The sequence below is a fragment of the Lygodium microphyllum genome, chromosome 25, assembly GCF_053477565.2.
Source record: "Lygodium microphyllum isolate KBCC chromosome 25, Lygodium_microphyllum_v1.1.10, whole genome shotgun sequence".
NCBI classification, from domain to species: Eukaryota; Viridiplantae; Streptophyta; class Polypodiopsida; order Schizaeales; family Lygodiaceae; genus Lygodium; species Lygodium microphyllum.
The window spans coordinates 6,674,264-6,688,625 of record NC_141159.1 but is presented as its reverse complement, the minus strand read 5'-3'; the positions used below and the strand labels follow the sequence as shown (position 1 = coordinate 6,688,625).

At 40.9% G+C, this 14,362-nt stretch overlaps 1 protein-coding gene across 16 annotated transcripts in view; it reads right to left on the bottom strand.

The window, feature by feature from the left end:
- Nucleotides 1–8,504, bottom strand: part of LOC148013873 (uncharacterized) — a 112,060-nt gene extending 103,556 nt beyond the window's left edge. For 12 of the 16 annotated variants that reach the window (XR_015688625.1, XR_015688624.1, XR_015688620.1 and 9 more), the window contains exon 1: nt 7,657–8,502. The gene's annotated coding sequence lies outside the window, so the exon portion shown is untranslated. Of the gene's footprint in view, nt 1–7,656 lie in introns of all 16 variants that reach the window. The other 4 variants (XR_015688619.1, XM_087666609.1, XR_015688618.1 and 1 more) reach the window with 3 other exon arrangements.
- Between the last annotated feature and the right edge of the window lie 5,858 nt (nt 8,505–14,362).

Sequence of the window (14,362 nt, the reverse complement as noted above, 5' to 3'; positions counted from 1 at the left end):
GTGACATTAAAAGGGATATTTAATGTTACATTAAGGTAAATTTAGGGGAACATGCACGAGAATGACCGTCCGGGCTCTTGGGCACCCGAACAGGGTCAAGGGGAGCCTAGAGAGTAAGGGAGTCCAGGAATAGTAGGACTCCAGCAAGTTGACGGCTGGCAAAGAGATAAGATTGAGGGCCAGCACTTATCTAGGCGTGGCTGGGAGGTGAAGAACACTAGTGCTTCCATCAGTCTGAAGAAATCTATCTCCCGTAATCTAACAGAACTCAAGAAGCAACCCTTGCATTAACTCGACATTTGTTGTAGCATTGCAAGCTCTCCATTGACATATGTGGTCAAGGTGGGCCCGACATGGGCTCGAAACCAACTACTGGATCCCAAAGACCCTGAGATTCAAACACTTGTTACATAAGATTAGACCAAGTAGCAAAATTCAGCCCATTAAAACGAGTCTTACCTGTGAAGGCATTCTTAGCCATAGCTACAAGAGTGGTACTATTGGAAGAGGAATAAAATGGATAGTAGTTGGGGCAAGGGAGTGGACTTGGGAATTAAATCCAAAGTGCCAACCATGCATATGGGATGCGTGCAGAATCCGAAAGTGAATATGGGCTCACTGGGCATAGACATGGTAGCCACATGCATAGGCCAAGGGAAAGGGATAGGAACATAGTAGGCACAGGATGGAACTACCAACGTGGAAGTGACCCATGGAATATGTGACAACGCACCATAGGCAGAGGATGTAAATCCCTACGTCTGAGAGGCCAATAAATGGAGTGGTAAGTGTCCAAGGGAAGGAAGGGAGATAGCCATCACAACTGTCCCAAGATAGACAAATGTGCTCACTTACAAGCATGTGTAAGACACATTGTGAATGGGTGGCATTCCCACTAACAATGTATCAAGATGTAGAGTTGCATTCTCGTTGTCCACCACCTCAGGATGGCCACAAAACACTCTCCTCTTGCTATTCAATGCAAGAAACCAGCAACCATGCCTCTTCTTTTGTTGCTACAACTCTCCAAACTTGCGTTGCTCCAAAAGTGAGAGAGAAAAAAAAAAGAAAGAGAGTCCCACAAAAGCCAAGATCGAGTTTCCAAATGAATAAACAATTGCTCATTAATCATACCACTTTTTCATAAAGGGCTAATTAATGACTTGATCATTAATCATAAGTAAGTTGCTCACTTGACAAAACTTTAGCTCAAGGCCTGCTTAATAACTTAATTGCCCTAAGTGAGTTATTCACTGGGCGAAACTTTCAACGTAACTCAATTCTAAGGTGCATTTTGCCCATGTAAGCAGCCTATCGGACAACAAAATTGCAAGTATTGCAGCAATTGCCTAATGTGAGAGATGGTAGCAGCCTGTCACCTGGCATCAAATGTTGAAAACGCAGGCTAATCAGATGATGTGATGACATAGCAAATGAAGATCTCCAAACAGCAAGGTGATGGCTGAAAACAAGCCACTTAGGGCTAGATAGTGATATGATGCAGTTGGTGATGGCTGGACGGCAAATGGTAGGTGGCTGATAGCTGAAAACTACACGGTAGAGTGAGAAACCTGCACAAAAGGATAAAGACTGAATGGGGGCAACTTGTCTATTTATAGATGTGCATGGACCCTCCCAATTTAGAGTTTCACTAAAGCTCTCTAAGCCATGCACCATTTTAATGTTTTTCATTAAATAAGCATGTTTTGGGGTTGTTTAAGAGACTAGTCAGCATATAATGCAGTTTTTAGCTCAACACTAGCTTTTCCACAATTGATCCTAAACACAAACCACATTCTAATCTTTTTCTTTGAAGGAAAGAGGGAGTGGTAAAGTCCAAACCTCACAAAGCCCTCCTAGAATTACTTACATAAAAAGAATAGGTTTTGTGCATTTTACGAGAAACCTAGTCATGTAGATGACAATTGTCACTCAAAGGCCCAAAGAATTAGACCCACACCCAAAATCACACCATCCCAACTAAGGGTATTTCGCCCACACAAAAGTTGACTCTAATCCCATTCCTAAGCCAACCTCACCCCCTTCTAGTAGTAGTACCCAAAATCACACCATCCCAACTAAGGGTATTTTACCCACACGAAAGTTTACTCTAATTCCCTTCCTAGAGCCAACCTCACCCCCTTCTAGTAGTAGTGTTGTCACGAGGATGTAAAATGTTAAGATGCTTTAATCTTGTCGATAGCATTTGGTTAAGTTATTAATCCAATGTGCAAGGTTGTTTAGCACATGTGATGCGGCACATGGCAATTATTTCATGGTAACAAACCTAGAATCCTAGGATATAGTGGGTGCCAAACGCAAAAGTTATAATAAGTTATATCTAACAAGTACTAGATGGTACTCGGTGTCAGATTTTGGCCTAGACCAATTTAGTCACTAATGTTAGTGGTGACATCAAAGACTAGGCATTAATTCAGTAATTAATGTCACTCTAAGGATCAATAACTACTCAAGAATACTTGAAAGAAAATTTGGCCCAGCCTTATTGGCTAGTGAAATTAATCTTTTGAGCACTAGAATAATTATTAAATTAATTTTCAAAATTAATATAATTCATTTAATAACCAGGCTAATGCTGAAAAAGGGGATTAGAACGCTGCCACTTGGTAAAATTCACCATGCAAGTAGAAAAAACGCTTTTAGGGATTGGTGGAAGTCTATTTCAGCCAGTGTGAGAGAGGAGGAAGCTGCTAGAGAGCAAGGAGAGAGTGTTGATGTGATTTGCAACAACTATGGGCCAATCCTACAACAATGACAGCAATTTGGAGCCCTCCAAGAGCAGGTGACAATATAGAAAGGGGTAGCAGTCTTCCTAGTGATCCTAAGTTGTAGGTGACAGCTTCCTTGGCTGTTTGAGCAGGGCAACAGCAATGTCAGTGTTGGAGCCTAACGGATCTGGACTGAGTGAGCAAAGGGTGAGAGCGTCAGATATTGCACAGAGAGTAGAGAGCAGTAGAGAGGACTGTGAGCATGGCACAATGGATGTTCGGTACAAAGACTAGTATACCAGTTTTTAGGTTTTCATAATATATGAAATACAAGAGTATAAAGGTGCATTCACACCCGAACACTGTAAAAGGCTTGGTGACAATATAGGAAGGGGTAGTAGTCTTCCTAGTGATCCTAAGTTGTAGGTGACAGCTTCCTTGGCTGTTTGAGCAGGGCAACAGCAATGTCATTGTTGGAGCCTAACGGATCTGGACTGAGTGAGCAAAGGGTGAGAGCGTCAGATATTGCACAGAGAGTAGAGAGCAGTAGAGAGAACTGTGAGTATGACACAATGGATGTTCGGTACAAAGACTAGTGTACCAGTTTTTAGGTTTTGATAATATATGAAGTACAAGAGCATAAAGGTGCATTCACACCTGAACAATGTAAAAGGCATGGTGAGCCTTTATTCCCAACAACCTCCCACCTAAAGGCAACGTGCCTGAAGGTAGACAAAAGAATCAGCTGAGTCTATATATATACAGAGCTAAAAGACACATATACTATCCAACCCCCATCATTTGGCGGCAATGAGCAAACCGCTTGGTTGAAAGACCCTTCGTGAGAAGGTCTGTAGGGTTATCATTTGTATATACCTTGGCAAGCTCAATGCCCTTGCTATCAAGTACATCCTTGATAAAGTGATACTTCACCTATATGTGCTTTATCTTTGAGTGAAAGACAGGATTCCGTGCTAGCATGATAGCACTCTGACTGTCACACTGGAGAATAGAAACCTTTGTAATAACAAGCTCTCTTACCAAACGTGAAGTCATAAAGCCTCTTTGCATGCCTCAGTGGCAGCCACATATTCTGCCTCTGTAGTAGACAATGCAACACACTTTTACAACCTAGATATCCAAGGGACTGCTCCACCTATGAACATGAACACATATCGTGAAGTAGACTTCTTGCAGTTAGGATGGCCAGCATAGTCTGCATCCGTGAACCCAACAATAGATGACTTCTGCTTACCAAAACAGATATACAAATCCTTTGTGCCCTTAAGGTATCTCATGATATCCTTCACTGCTTCCCAATGCTTTTTGCCAAGATATGCCATGTATCTGCTAACCACTCCCACCACAAATGCAATGCAGGACGTGTAGCAACCATAGCATACATCAAGCTACCAATAGCTGAAGCATAGGGTATCTTGGTCATTTCAGCCTTTCCATCATCTGATGTTGGGCTATCATTTGCACTAAGTTTCACATATGGAGGCAATGGTATACTAGTGGCTTTTTCTCCCCTCCATATTGAAACACTGCAAAACTTTAGTAACATACTCCTGTTATGATAGATAAAGAAGACCCTTCGATCTGTCTCTGAGTATACACATGCTGAGAATGTGATTGGCCTCACCAAGATCCTTCATATCAAAGCTATTGTATAAACTCTACTTCAAAGAGTCCAAGACATGAACATCCTTACATGTAATCAGCATGTCATCCACATATAAAACCAAGAGAATAAGGCTGCCATTTGCTGCCTTCTTGGTGTATAAGCAATGATCAACTTGAGAACGATGAAATCCCTGAGATTGCATGAATGTATTAAATTTGTGATACCATTCTCGTGATGCCTGCTTCAGCCCATACAAACTCTTGTTGAGTTTACATACCATATGCTATTTTCCCTCTATAGCAAAACCTTCAAGCTGCTGCATATAGATCTCCTCATGCAGATCACCATATAAGAAAGCAGTTTTTATATCCATCTATATGAGTTCCATGTCTTCAAATCCAACCAAGCCCAAGATGGTTCGCAAAGTAGTCATTTTGACTACGGGAGAAAAGATTTCATCAAAATCAATTCCATGTTCTTGCTTCTACCCTTTAGCAACCAAGCATGCCTTGTACTTTGGCAAAGAACCAGAAGCGACTTTCATTTTGTAAAACCCATTCGCAAGGTAGCACTTTTTGTCCTTTTAGCAAATGCACCAAATCCCAAGTGCCATTCTTCATGAGGAATTCCATCTCTAATAGCATTGCTTTGTGCCATTTCTTACTATCCTATCTGTCCATTGCTTCCCTTTTCCTCTTCTTGTTCTTTGTAGACAATTCGTTCACTACATATGGCCATTCTATCATTGTGAATCGTAATGACACTTGCTAGTTGAATTGCTTTGTAGTTCCTTTCCTTTAGCAAGTCATTGACTCATATGACTTCTTTATACACATCTACATCTTCTCGTTCTTTTTCCCATTGATGAAGAACCTTGCTACAACCCTTTGCATGGGTCTTTTCGTTGCAAGGATTCTTTGTCCTTTTAACTCACATTCATGACCTTGATAATGAGATTATCTATGTATCCTGCTTTGGAGAATCTCTTGATAGATAGTTTCCCAAACACGTTAAAGTTATTTGGTATCATCAAGACGTGTGAATTAAGTCTTCCTTTTCTCACTTAGACATAACCCAAAGGCTTGTGCTCTCCTATATGTGTCTAATAGTCACTTAATGAGGAGTTTGGAGTGAGATCTACATTCGATGGTCCAGTCTCCTCTGTGTCTACTTTGGGTTTGGGTCCTCCTGCTAGGTCTAGGATTCATTGAATTTGTTATACTTCTATCTTCTTGAGATGTTTATCGAACCATTGCCCAAGGAGATTGTGAAATCTCAGCTTGTAATAAATCCATTGGCAATTTGAAGTTAAAGAAATATCGAAAGGGGCACCAGTTTTGGGGCCAACAAGGTGTCCATTGTCCAAGATTATTAATGTAAAATGTGCAATTCAATTTATGTTTATTTGTTGATTGCTGTAATTAAGTGCTTAATCAGGGAATTACCACCCTATCCAAGAAGAAAGGTTGGTTTCATCTCCCCTCCAATACTATTGGTTCATGGCTTAGTTAGGCTTTATTGGTATTTCCTTCTGACTTACCTTCCCTTTTTTAGTGGAGTTTCAATGGTGACCTTGTCTAGGGGTTGTGTAACTTGGATTTGCCAAGTCCCTTTAGGTCATGATGTTCAATCGTAGGTTGCGTTTGGTCCTCTCATTATTCAATCCTCTTTGTGGTATCTCTTGATCTCTTTCATTTTCCCCTCAATATGTGTGAGCATATCGTAACAATCACAATCCATTGGCTTGGTGGTAAAGGAATGAATGCTTCTTGCTCAGCAAGGGTCACAATTGTCTGGGTCATGAAATGTGGGAAAAGAACTTATAGGACTTGCAAGCACTTGCTTCGAAAGACATCTTGAGTCTCCATGTCCTTCGATGTTGTTGCTCTATAGTTGTCCTTCCTTAGCAATCATGTTATACTGGAGTTCTAGGTTGCAGAGTATGGTACAGTTCTAGGTAACCTAAATGAGTGTGGAGAATCTAACAATGGTAGGTGCTCATAAGAGTTGAGTTTGGTTTGTGGTCTTAAGGTCAATTTGATCTTAATATGTAACTAGCTGGAATGTACCTAATCTTGGCTTAGGTGCACACATGAGTGGATAAGGGGGTGGCTAGATTCTGGAACCTGACCACTATGTGGTTTGTGCAATTAAAGAGCAATTAAGCACATGCATCAATGTACAAAGATGAGGTATCCTAGGGAGTGGGGCTCTTGTGTATCACTGTGCAATGCCTTGGTTGGTAAACAATATTATGTCACTACCTAGGATTGTGGTGGAATGTGCAAGCAATGAGAATGTGGGTAGACTCATAGCAAAAGAGCAAGAGAGAGTGACCTAACCTTTGTTGTCTAGGCTTGCAATTGTGTCTAAGATCGATTGCCTAGCAAGGGTGGAACTATTCGGCTAGGGTTTTGTACATGATTAAGTCACAAGGGCCTCACTGCCCAAGTTAGTATGTGTAGTCAAGATTGGCCTTTAGGGATCTTTTGTACACATGTGAGCTTCTTGTCCACTCTTATGAAATGGCAACTCCTCTCCCTAACAAAGTTAGAAACTATGTTTTTATCTTTAAGCATCTTGAACTATCACGAGATCATTAGCAAAAAACTATGATTCCTACCAAGCTTACAGTTAGTCCTTGAAACGTTTAAGTGGGTCAAAGAAAGATTCTAGCTTCACAAGTGATTCTTACTCAAAGTTCTCTTAGTCCTTAGTGACTTTACCTCATTTGTAAACACTTGAAGCACCTTAAACAATGTTGGGATACAACTCAAGGCAAGAAGTGAGGAGTTGGGAAGGTAGGTGATAATGCCCATCAAGTCAGAAGTTGTGCTCTCTACTTGGGTGGGATGTGTCCCTCTTTTGCTATGCGTTGGGCTAACACTAGGAGTGCACACTAGTTGAGTAGCATCACATGCACCAATTTCAAAAGCTAGTCAAACTATGCGTACTAGCTAGGTATTCTTGTGCGTTCTAGGCCCAAGGTTACTTTGTGCTTTCAAGCGAAATAACACTAGTTTCAAAAGTTAGTCAAACTAGGAGTACTAACTAGGTATTCTTGTGCATTCTAGGCCCAAGGTTACTTTGTGTTTTCACACGATATAGCTTAAGTGGTGAAGCTGTGGTTGGTGTCGACTCAAGGTCACTTGGTGATGCATGTGCTTGACTCAAAGTGCGTAAGTGGATTGTGTGGATGTGTTGGCGAAAACACTTGACTATGTGAGTAGTTCAATTGCTTGATAACAACGTGATATGGAATTTCACAACGAAATAAATAGTCATGAAGATGATGCGTACCTTGGTTCTCGGATATTTTGCAACAAAGAGGTGCTTGAGTGAGAAGCGGTCCACCTAAATTGAGACACAAAAACCTTATAGTGGTGATGGCTTAGACGGTGGTTGAGCTGCTCCTTGCTTGAATTCCAGTCAAAATGATTGCCAACTACCATAGGGTTTGTGTTGCTTGTGATGAAGTAGACGATGACAGTGCTACTGCAAGATCAAGACTACAGGTTATATGCGATGATGGTGTAGTGTCCCTTCTTAAAGGAGACTTGGTTCGATTTTCGTTTGTGTTTGCCTTTCAGAAGGCGCACGTTCCTCCTATCTCTTAGTACTTCTTGAACTTCTTTGTGTTGTGTGAACGTGACACTGCCCCGTGAGCTGATGAAAAATGATGAGAGGGTGGCAGATAATCTACTTGCTGTGATCCCCAGAAGATGGTGCTTGCTGTGATGAGTATAGGCGTCGCGGGTCTGTAGGAGGTGCCCCGAGAGGGAAGGGCAGAGATGGGATACCTGGGATGCCTCGAGGGCAAATCAGGGTGACTCAAGGGTAAAGGAAGGTGGCTCGAGAAAGCAAGCGGAGTAGGTGCCTCGAGTGGTGAGCGGCCGCGTGATGCTTTTGGTGGCTTCGAGGAGTAGGAGGTGGGAATCACGACGTTGCACAGGCCACCTCAAGTAGCGCCTTGTGTTTCAGTCTTGGGCCATTTACAAAGAGCAAGGCCTCAAGTGATCTCTCACAAAAGGCAAAGGTCTCGAGAAGAGCAGGAGAGGAGGTGATCAGCTTTCAAGAAGTGGGAACATTTATCATGGAAGCCTCAAGGGCTTTCATACCTGGAGAGAAGAAGGAGGCTAGGTGTTGTCTCAAGAGGAGATGAGCTAATTGTCTTGAGATGAAGAAGAGGTGACCCTCAAATAGTCAAGAGAAGATGCCCAAAAAAGCTCTTATGGTGGTGATGGTGATGTTTCAAGGCAAAGGTCGCACTAGATTTGAGCTTCCTTGATGAATTACAACTTGCAAATTGAATCGAGGCCACTATGGGTAGAGTTGATATGAATTTGCTACTTAAGGCCACTATGCCTCTATGGGCACTATGGGAAAAGGTCATCAATGGAGGTAGATGTAAGTGGGCTCAAGATGAAACCAACTCCAATCACTCTTAACGGTTCTAGTTGCCCATGAAGTGGTCAATCCTCACTAGGTCCTTAGGTCCAAGGTGTAATTTACCCTCTAGACCATTAAGAATGCATATTGATATATGTGAGCACGAGTAAACTCAAAGCCATCGTGAGGTGGCACTGAAGGTGATGTAGTGTATATATGGCACTCAAAATTGAGAGGATCGTAAGTGCTAACTCGTGCAATGCCAAGTACGTGCTTCCCTATGTTGGTGGGTGAAGACAAAGATCAAGAGCACTCATAAATATGTGCAATTTTCAATGGATACCCATCAACAAAAATCTAAATTTGATCCCTTGTGATACCCTAGTACATCAGGGATCAAGTCTAACACTCTTAAGATATCAATGATGTCCAATTGGAGCTATATGTGTGCCAATTTTATTTTTAGTCCAAATACTAAATTCAGAGCTGAAAACATGATATTCTTAATTTCAAGGCATCCATATATGGCAAGCAAATCAAAAACACCCAAATTGTGCATAGGTAGTTCCCAACTAGGTTACTAAGAGTCCTATAAAGCCCCCACAAGTGTGTCCAATTGTCTCAAAACCAAAACTAAGTGCATCAAGCCTCTAAATTAGAGAATTTGTAGAGAAAAACTATAGTGGCATGGTCTCTAAACCTCCTTACCAATATGATTTCATAGATCCCCCAAACAATGTCATAATGTGGTCATGGTTGGAACTAGTCAAGCTCTAATGGAGAACTACTATTGCACGCTAGAAACTTATGAGTGTACAATGATTAAAATCCTCAAAAACTCAGAGTAAAATAGGTTTTAGGCCTGCTTTAACTATACTAATAACTCTAACTTGACAATATTTGGCCATACTAATAGTTCAAACTTGACAGTTTGTCCAAAACAAGCACTGGTCATCTCGATCAACTAACTAGTTGCAACCCAACTAGCTAGTTGATAGCAATATCTATACCAAACATTCATTTATTCACTGATGCCATGAATTCAAAATTTTCAACAAATTTTTAGTAAAAAGTTTAAAAATTATCACCCATATATCAGTCCATTCAATTGACATAATATCTCATAGACTACATTCAACCTATGTAAGCTACCATTAGCTAGTCAAAGCACGAGTCTTGCTTGTCATGTATGCATGCATTGTGATCACTTAAAATCAACAAGTTCACATAAAAACCAATAATCAATCAATAAGTTTCAGTCATTCTTATTCTTGATTCACTTCTCGCTCCATTCTAGTTAATGCATACACCCTGTGCCTTTTTTTATACCTAGTGGAGATAATATCTAGCTAGTCATAGTCTACTAACTTGCTCATGATGATGCAAGAATACTCAATGGAAAAAGTCAATAATTATTAATGATAAAGCAACAAAAGATTTAGTGATTTATTAAACTCGTTCTTTCTTAATGCTCACAAGAAATAGGTGCCACTTGCCAAGTCTGTCTAATCACATACCTCCATTGAATGCAAGGCAAGTGGTTGAAGTTATTTTTAGGTGGCTTTTGCTCTTTTTATGAATGAAAAGAAAATTTTGATTCTAATTACAAAATCAATCGATCAATCTAACTCTTTCTACTCTACGACAAACATTGGATTGGTTGCCTCCCAATTAGACCTTCCTACTCCGTGTCGTGCAAGGTTTCTGCTAGCACACATATCCCAATGAGAAATCCCAACTCACTAGTGTACAATCTAATCCTCTTGCAGATGGCAAGGATGATCATTAGATTAAAACTCCATCGAGGCCTAACAAGGAACCAAAATGTAGCTTATGAGTATAAGTATGTCGAACTTAAAAGGATAAATATGTTTTGTTTCATGTACTCTTGATCCTTCGATGGCTCACAACTTCACATTCACTTCTTGACTTTCTTATTCTCAGCTCCTCTTATCCTTTGTACTTCCCACCTTCTTCTTTACCTTATATCTTTTTATTACCTCTTCTTACCCTTTGCTCTTTCGTCCTCCTTCCATACCTTCTTCTTTACCCCTCCACCTTCTTTGTTCCTCCTTTCAATAGGATCTTCTACATTGAACTCTATTGAGACTCCACTCCATATTTCGCATTGATAATCAATAGTGATAGTCCATCAAAGCAACACCCACATTTTCTTCTTGATGTTCATGCCGTAAGCTTGTTCCAAGATTAGGCATTGTATTTTCCAATTTTTAGATTGAGAGCCATTACTACTTGGTCCCGTCTCACTATAAGAAAACTTTCTTGTTGTAATGCTTAGCTAAACACAATTTCAACACTAGATCAACGCTTTTATGACTTCCAATCATTTCAAGAGAGTTGCTTGTCTCTCTGTGAAAGAGCCATAAAACTAGCTTTCCTTTCAAGGAAAGAGTGGTAATGTCCTAATTCACACTAGTTATAGTTATAGTATTACTAAAATTCACATTAACTAAAAATGCAATACTATCACTTAATCTTGGATATTGGACAGCCTATTGGTCCCAAAACTAGTGCCCCTTGTGTATTTCTTTATCTTATATTGCAATTTGGATGGAGTACACTGAGATTCCTTCAAAGTCCTTTGTTGTTCACACGCCTCCCTTGTTGTAACAAATGAACAGCCAATCTTCAAACCAAATTTTATCTTGGTTTGCCTAGGGATTGTTGGCCTTCAATTGACCCTTGGCTAGTCAAATCTAACCACAAATCCAATTGGGATGGCTAGCTTCTAGAATCTCTGGCGATTCCTTGAATCCTAGTCATTGATTTTAGTATACTACGCCTTCAATTTTTTGGCATGGGTCCCAAGACAGTCGATAAACCCTAATTACTATTGTAAATTAGGGTTTACAATAGTGAATATTGTTGCTATTTTGGTTGATTAATGAAAGGTCTAAGAATGAGAGAGAATGCCATAGAGAGAGAAAATTCAAATTTTCATCGCTATACCTTGATCAAATCAATGGTTTTTCTATTCTAGAGTGCATTTCCTACTATCATATGCTGCCTAAAAACCCAATATAAGTTGTCGCTAACCAAAATTATTGTTCTCTATTGCTTGGCAACCTTTTTTGGATTTTCGCTTGCTACTCTAGGGTCTTCTAAGGCTATCGCCCACTACTTCAAGGTCTTCTTGTGACTACTCTCTTGCCTCATCACAACCTATTCTCTCTCTCTCTCTCTATATATATATATATATATATATATATATATATATATATAAAATACATATATATACATACATATACATACATACATACACACACACACACACACACACACACACACACACACACACACACATATATATATATATTCTTGGACTCCACCAAGCATAGAATGGTTGGAATGAGCTCTTTCCAGCCTCTAACTGTTGGGGGTAAAGGTGCCTCTGCCTAGCCGCCCATGTATTACTACATTGACAATCACCGCCACTGCACACTGCAGGTGGTGGGCACTTGTCACTCACCGTCGCTTTATTCTTTATTCTTTTAGTGACAGTTTGAATAAAGGAAGGCCTGGTCACACATTGTGACTGTTGGAGTTCCCATTTCTAGTCTCTCCCTTTCTTGCTCTTGCTCTCCTGCCATAGCTCTCGAGTCCAACCTTCGATCCGTTGCTCCCTTTCAACTGGTATCAAAGCTTTGCTTTCCGACTCTTGAGCTTGGTTCATGGCATTCTCTACATTCCATTAACTCCCTACTTGCATTGGGTCTCCTTCGCGGCAGCCATATCCGACTCCTTCGAGCTCCCGTCACTCCCCGGCTTCCCAAGCACCTTCCCGACATTATTAGACACCTTCAGGGCATTACATCAGAGGTATTTGATCATTTTCTTTAGGGTTTACTTCAATTCTCAGGTCTCACATGTTGTAAACAAGATTAGGGCAGCCATTACACTCCCAGCTCTCATTTTATATGTGGGCTGCTCTCCCCTTGCTGCAGCTTGTTTGAGGCCTTCCTTGGCTTTAACCGGACCCCTCCGAAGCTTGGCCACCATTTTTTGCAGCCCCAGGACTAGCATTTATAGTTGGAAAAATCACGCAGCCCTCCCATATGTGTCTTCAGCATTGACAGTCACAACAACAGCTCTCCCCCTCCATTGGCACTTGGAAAGCCTCCATTTTGGGCATATGAACATGCTTTGATGCTTGGTTTTGATGGTTGATGTATTGGCATAGCATTTGGACTGATTTAACACTATTTTGGGACTGTCATAACAGTCCACAGGTAGTTTATGATAGTGTTACATTGACATTTGATGCTACAGCTTGTTTGGCATTGTCATTTGATGCTCGGTTGGTCCCGTTTGATGTCCGGATGTTAGGGGAATGTATGCCTATTGTTTGGTAACCATTTGGAGCTGATTTTGGTGCTGAAATTCTCAGTTTTGAACAATAAATCACTGCTGTACACAGTTGGGCTGAAGTCATTTTACTCATGCATGCTTATGTCTATGCTTTTCGGGCTATGTTTCGGGCATATATGGTGATGTATTGCCACTTGGGGCTCGACATAGAGCTTGGTTTTGATTCGAGATCGTTGGTTGAGCTCGAGCTTGCTTTGCAAAGCATTTGGATTCTCCATCTTGGTTGTACTTATGGCATGTATGTTGCTTATGTCTGACCGGTCTTGACATGCTTAGCCTATGCCATTACTACATGCTAGTTACATTGTTTGGATCCTATTGCTACTAGAGCTCGGTCTTGGCTTGACCTTGGATTCTCGGAGCTTACTTGAGCTATTTATTGGCTTGCCAGAGTTGTATCTTGGGATGTACTTGATGTCTTACATGCTTATGGATGCTACATACGGATGCTCTATCACCTACATGTTCAGGATGTACTATTGATGTATTGTCTTGGACTTATGTCATTGGCACTGTGTCTTGCCTTGGCTTGAGCTCTTGAGCTTGTACATACAACTTTTGTGCTAGTGGGAGCATTCTTGAATGCTTATCAGACATTGAGCAGGTGGTACTTTTATGCATTGAGCGGTTACATGCTATTGAGCAGTTACAGACACTTGAGACTTTGGGACTTCTTACCTTTTGGGATGGTACATCATATGTCTTGGTTCACTGTATGCTTATGAGCTAAGTCTCAGTTTTGGATCTGTATCTTTGTGAACTGACACCTACTTGTGTCAAGTTTTGGTAGTGGCAGGAACACTTTGCCCCGTTGCCTGGGGGGTGTGCCTACTCACTGGCATATGTTTGTATGACATACTTGGGTGTTGGATTCATGCTTATCGACCATCATATGCTTATGTTATGCCCGCATGATGCTGGCTTTGGTCTTGGCAGTATCTAATTGCCTTGGGATCCGATTCTAGCACTGTTAGCTCTACTAAAATCTGAAATTTATCACAGCAAGCATATATGTATGGACTAACATGAATTTTTCATGTTGAAACACTCTGAAATGATGTACTTTCACTAGTACTTGGTGGGCAGCAGCTTTGGTTCCACTTTCTTCGCCATTTTTCCTCGATTTTGGTGATTTTTTGGTCATTTTCTGCTGTAAATAGCAAGCAATTTTGAACTATCTACAGTTTTCCAACCTGCATTATGGCGAGTTCGTCCACTGATCATGCTA